General features: G+C 42.0%; 1 pseudogene; it reads left to right on the forward strand.

The window, feature by feature from the left end:
* The first annotated feature begins 291 nt into the window (after nt 1-291).
* LOC144822000 (5.8S ribosomal RNA) lies at nt 292-442 on the forward strand (annotated as a pseudogene).
* The last annotated feature ends 5,899 nt before the right edge of the window (nt 443-6,341 follow it).

A 6,341-nucleotide genomic window follows, 5' to 3' on the forward strand; every position in this document is an offset into this window, starting at 1 on the left:
CTAGTAAAGTGATATTTCTGGTTAATTCCAATAATGACTGAAACACTTCTATGCAAAGTAGGTATGCTAGCCCCTACATTCGGCATTCGGTTTCTTAGAGGGACTAGAGGCATTCTGTCACACGTGATTGAGCAATGACACGTGTGTTGTCCTTAAATGTTTGTGGCTGCATACGGTTTACACTGAAAGGATCAGCTTGTCACTCCAAGGGGGGAAGTCTGACAGTGTGCTGGGCAGTCTCCTTGCCTCTCCTACATCTGCAGGTGGGTGAAGGTTGTAAAGGTTGCCTATGACTCTTGGCTCTGGATCACTCGTCTCATGTGTCAAAGAACGCAGCCAGTAGCGTGAACTAGTATGAATTGCAGGACACGTTGATCATTGACACTTCAAATGCACCTCGTGGCCCCAGGTTCCTCCCGGGGCAACGCCTGTCTGAGGGTTGCTTCAACTTCAATCACCTAGGGGCTCTCCCAGGGCTGGGCTGGGGCTGGGGCAGGGGGCTTTGCTCCATTTGTCCCTCCAAGATCTGACCCCAGTCACATATCACAAGAGCTCCTAATCTTGGATCAGAGGTATACCCTCAGCATGTCTGTCTACTCCCATCTTTGTGGGTCAGGTGAGCTACAGGCCTAGCAAGGGTATAAAAAAATACACTGGGGTGCCTGGCTGCATGTCACACATAGCTGTCTGGGGTGTCCCATGACTAACCGTGCGAACCACCTCGGGCACCCACTTCAGTGGCAGGGAAGACACACCTGCCTACCTGCCAGTGCTGGTTTCGACACTGACCCCCGCTGGCTTTTGTTTCTGATCTGTGAAAGGGCACTCTGTTGTGACCCGTGCAACCCTGGAATCAGTTCTGGCTCCCTCATGCTTGGCATCTGATTATGACTTCAGATCAGAAAACAAAGCTTTATTCAAGCCCACAAAAATGTATAACAGACTCTCTCTCTAAGACACAGACACACTGGCTGAACAGATATATTCTGCAGCAAAGTTTCAACTGGAGAACAGGTACACTTGACTGGTTAAACACACATAAGCATTTGAAATGGAAGAAGCATGTACAGTTGCTGTGAAAGTGTCCCTTGTGTTTTAACACTGTTGTAAATTCTGCAGCAGTGTACAGACCTCCTTAGTCGGAGTTCCTTGTTCATCAATCTTGCTTTACCTTTTGTAGTAGTAAACAATGATGAGAGAAAAAGATGGAGTTTGCAGGACCGAGATCATTCAGATGGAACAAAAGAGATTGGCCACCACACAAGGTGCTCAGGAGCTTAGGATGAAGTCTGGGCTTTCACAGAAAGCCTCAGTGCTTGGGGGGAGAAAGGGACGAATAATTTGCCGTATTAGCTAGCAGTGGCTGCTGCCATGTTCCTAGGGTTGTGGTGCAGGGGAGAGTAAAAAAAATAAAAATAAACACCAAGGGACTAGGAAACTGCACTAACCAATCATGGCCCTGATCTTACAGCATGAGAGCAGCGCCAAGATTAGTTGGAGCGGCCTCTTTCAGCGATCCTAACAGCGCTGGAGGCCTGCTTACTCTAACCCAGCTGTCTGAGACAGCTAGGTTAGAGAACTTTAAAATGTACATGTCTGTCTGGCCATCGCAAGATGTCCTGCCAAACAAACATCCGCATTTTAAAGGACACAACTCCCTCCTGCTGCCACTCGGCACAGCAGCACTGGCCCCGCCCCATCCTGACACTCCGTTCAGGATGGGTAGGTTGCTCAAAAATTAAACGGTAATAAATAAACTTTGTTACCGTTTTATTTTTCAGCTCTGGCCTATGGGGCTATGCTCAGACGCCCCTGTTAGCTTGTACTGGATCCTTCATTTCCATGATCTCCAGAGTCTAAGGAGATCAACGTACCCAAAGCCACCACAGTCTTCCAGCAATGAAATTACCTCAATTGACAGATTTACCATGATGTGTCACTTTGACTTATACCACGATCACCATCATTTTTGCATACTTTGGTGAAGAATGCAGTACTTGAGGAACAATATATCTAGGGCTGTGCTCCCATTCATGTTCTAAAAAGACAACATTTCCTTAAGAATCCTGTCTGTGCTAATGGAGATGAGGGTGTTTGCCTTTAGGGGCCTCCATTAATATCTGTGTTTCCCAGAAGGTGAAAGATCAAACCATTACTCTTCAGTGCTTTCCTTATTAAAATGTAACAAAGGCCTGCCAAGCTTGTTAAATTTTCTAATTTCGCTCTGAGGCTTTGTACTTAAAGAGGTTTCAATTAGTATTTTAGTTGCTAATGAATTACAAATGGTTGGTAAGTGAACTCCGGAGAAAAACAATCTGTGCCACAGTTTTACCTTTCCTGCAGTCTCTGCAGAACATTCTTCCTGTGATATTCTTTTTTGTAAATTTACCATACACAGCACTTCTAGAGAAATGTAAAGTCCCTAAGGGGGAAATAGAAAACATCCTTGCAATGCAGTAATTGTATAAACCAAATTTCCTCGAACATCATCAAAGAATGGCACAGCCACCAGCACAAGCGGATTACTCTGGCTCTATTTATTAAGAAATTTCAACCCATCTGGAGGAAATAAGCATCTAATCGTTACCTATAGATGTGGGAGATTTGCACAATGTGAAAGGATTGATTTCTTAAGCAGTAATGGAGATTAAACAAAGGGACAAATTTTGCTCTGGTTGAATATATTATGTATGACATCCTGACCGATTTGGACGGTACTTATTGCGCCGGTTGTTGCAGGTGGTGAGCACCGACACTCCTTTCTGTAAGCAGGGACTTAGTTTTATCATCAGACTTGGACCTAGATCGAGAGAGATAGACAGAATAGGGAAAAAAGGAGGATGACAAACCTATGAAAACGGTGTCAAAGGAAGAAAGTTGGCTTGAAAGACGATATGTAACTGAGACACAAAGTATTGGTGGAGGAAGAAATTGACATCACAACTAGGCAGTATTAATGTTCAGCATTATTGGCTTTTAGCCGTATAAGTGGCGAACTGATAAGAATAAAAGAGTATGCTTCTGCACTATTTTTTTTCTTCTTACAATTTTGTACCATATGAACACAATCTCTCCCCTCTTCATTTTACAATTTTGTGCCATATGAACATCATATCTCCCCTCTAGTGGCTCAAAAATCAATTTCGTAGGCAATGAAAATAATCAGTGTTGTTACTCAACACAGACGGATAGGAGACTTCGTTGCAATTACTGGGACCTGCAAATCATTGCAGATGTCAGTGGTAAGTGTTTAATATACTGTGATATTTTAAAGACCTAGTTTGGTGTATTCAAGGAAGAGATTTTTCGTAGTGAGCTTACTTAGGGAAAGAGAGTCCTTTCGATACCTAGAGCTTTATGTACACATAGTCTGGCAGTATTCACAACACAACTACCCACACAAAAATTAAGCATGAAAACGTCCCCGACCTTTTGCAACTGAAATCTATGGAAGCCAGAATGTGACTCAAGATCGATTGCCTGACTCATAAAGCCATACACTACAACACCCCCGATCTACATGGCAAATAAGCTTGAACTTTCGGGCTCTAGCCGGAATCTTAAAAGTAGGTCCACCCTACTCTCGAAACCTCCAATATTCAAAAAGAAAAGATCTTACAATCGTGCTTTCACCGGTCTTGCTTCGAGAATCTGGAACTCCCTGCCCTCCGAGATCAGATCCAAACCTTCCACTGCATCCTTCAAGAAACTTGTCAAATGGCTATTCTTGAACGAACTTTTAACAGCATCAACCTGTGATCATGCTCTTGTTTTTTTGTTAATACTCTGATTCTTGTTGTACTACACTGGTGTGTTTTATTGTATGCTTTTATGTTATTTTGCTCTCGTGCTCTAGGGCACTTTAACAGCATCAACTAGTGATCATGCTCTTGTCTTGTTTATACTTTGATTCTTGTTGCACTACACTATTTCGTTTTATTGTATGCTTTTATGCTCTTTGTGCTTGAGGGAACCGCTGACAGCCCCAACTCTTCACCCGATCTTTTTCCCCCTTTGTTGTAACTTCACCTACAGTCCCATTCTGTTTGTACCCCTGCTCTCACCAATTCTGTACAGCGCTCTGATACCCAAATGGGTCTTGTTCGTGCTTTATAAAACTAATCAAATCAAATCAAGTCTTTTGGGCACGCTCAATGTTATCCCTTTCCCCATAACCTCACACATGCACATGTCATCATTTGCACTGGGCTAGCAAGTTACCACACAAAGGACTCTCAAGACCTGCTCATGAAACAGAGCTATTTGCAGATTCCATGCACAAATCGATCACCAGGTCAAAGCACCACCCACGAGGCACAGAGGACCTTATGGGCTTCACTGTAATTCACACACACAAGAAAGAAAACCTATGTAATTGTGAAGAAGCAGAAGATAATAAAGTAACTCCTCCAACTAAAAATAATATCTACTGATTGAGCCGTCAACTGAAAAATAATTGTTCAATAAATCTATGCTTTTTATGAATTATTTTGAATTGACATTCTATAGCCATGGTTATTCGAATCCAAATAACCATCACTAACAGATCACGAGGAGTCGGAGGAGATAGTAACTCTGACTAGAATTCGAGAATTGAAGACGATTAAGAGTGATAAATACTGAAGGGATTTGAAGATACCTCGTCCTTAAAAAGACTGAAATAGAAAAGAAAACATGAAATAATGAATATGAATACGTCGTGCTGACAACAAAATAATTGTCACCCTCATATAAATAATTATCAAGACTTACAATTTGACTGGATTCGGAAGAGATTAAAATATTAAATCGGTTATAAAGATTTGGGAAGATTTGTTTTACTCTATGGATAACATATACTATAGAAAGCCCTGATGAAGTTGTTGTTACAACGAAACACGTGTTGGCTGATCCATTTATAAGATTATTGAGCTACGTTGTGTGAATTTGAATTGGATACTTTATTCACAAGACTGTTCTGAATATAAAGACTATTGTGAATCGGAAGACGACTATTTTGCATCGAGTGACTTTTGAGCTGAGAATAAATTTGGACTAAGTGTCTTACTGACTTAAGAACAATATTTGACTTTGGAATTTAATTTATAAAAGTGTAATTTACACAATTACGATAAAAAATTTTTTGCTCGGCAAGAAATATTTGTTTCTAACAGATCGTAATGTGTTTTCTCAACCATCGCCAAGATATATAGTTTGCCCAAATGAACCAACTATCCCAGCAACCCTAATTTCCCTCCACTCCCTACCTCTAGACAGGTACCCAGAGACTCAGCTCTGTCATATGTTGAAGGCGGTCAACATTGGTGGTGAATCGAAATATTACATTTACTACTTCGGGTTTGCTTCACTCATAGTTGTCGAAAAGGCATAGAGTCTGTGGTCTTGGTTGCGGTGTGGTTTGGGGGCAAGGGGAAAGTAGGGGGGCAGATCACTTCAGTACATTCTTTCACCATATATTGGAACATCAGTTCCATACTGAGAGAAAATCATCTTTTCAGTACTAGCCCAGATAATCTCTCCATTGCCATTGTGTCTTATACTTTTTCTATAACAGACAAAGCATGAGATGGGGAGCAGGGTTTGCTTGCTTCCAGGCCCTAGCAGTGAGGATCTTTCTCACCACAACTATTAATGGTTGTATAATCTGATATGGACACTGGAAAAAATAATGCACACTCAACATACCGCTTCAGCACAATCAAGGATAGTGTTTTATATTTAAACATGTTTATATGGCACAACCAGCCTGTTTTGGCATCTTAGTGCACTCCGAATAGTTCTAATATTCCATTGCAGACCAGGTTCTGATTCCGACTGTGCAGATGTGCAGTCAGTGGAGTGAAAGGGTGTGTTACTGGTGTCAGTATGGCACCTTTGCAGCAAGCACTGATAATGGAGTTTAAAGGATGAAGTCAGAGGGCTACCATTTGGTATGTGTACCCACTGTTCCTCAGATCTCTTGAGTAGCTGGGGAGATAATGTGCTGTTGGTTGCCATAGGCCTGGATGCGACATGGAATATGCTTATGTCTAAGTGCAGATCCCCCACAATGCACAACTCCTGACCCTGTATGTCTTCAGAAGCAGAAGAGGTTCCAAGTGTGCACAGAGTGGTGAAGTGCCTGGACAGAAGCCTCTCAACTAAGAAGTAAAAATGTCATCTAACACCTGCATAAGGCAAAAATACTATATGTGCCATAGAGCTGCTGGACTCTCACAAGATTTACCAGTGAATACCACCAGAATAAATTCCTCATGACCCATACCATCCTTGGTAGGAAATGATGATACTTAGTTGCCTCAGCCAGGACTTGTTGTTGAAATGATTAGGAGGACCAAGAG

Source organism: Lissotriton helveticus, chromosome 2_2 (assembly GCF_964261635.1).
Source record: "Lissotriton helveticus chromosome 2_2, aLisHel1.1, whole genome shotgun sequence".
Classification (NCBI taxonomy): domain Eukaryota; kingdom Metazoa; phylum Chordata; class Amphibia; order Caudata; family Salamandridae; genus Lissotriton; species Lissotriton helveticus.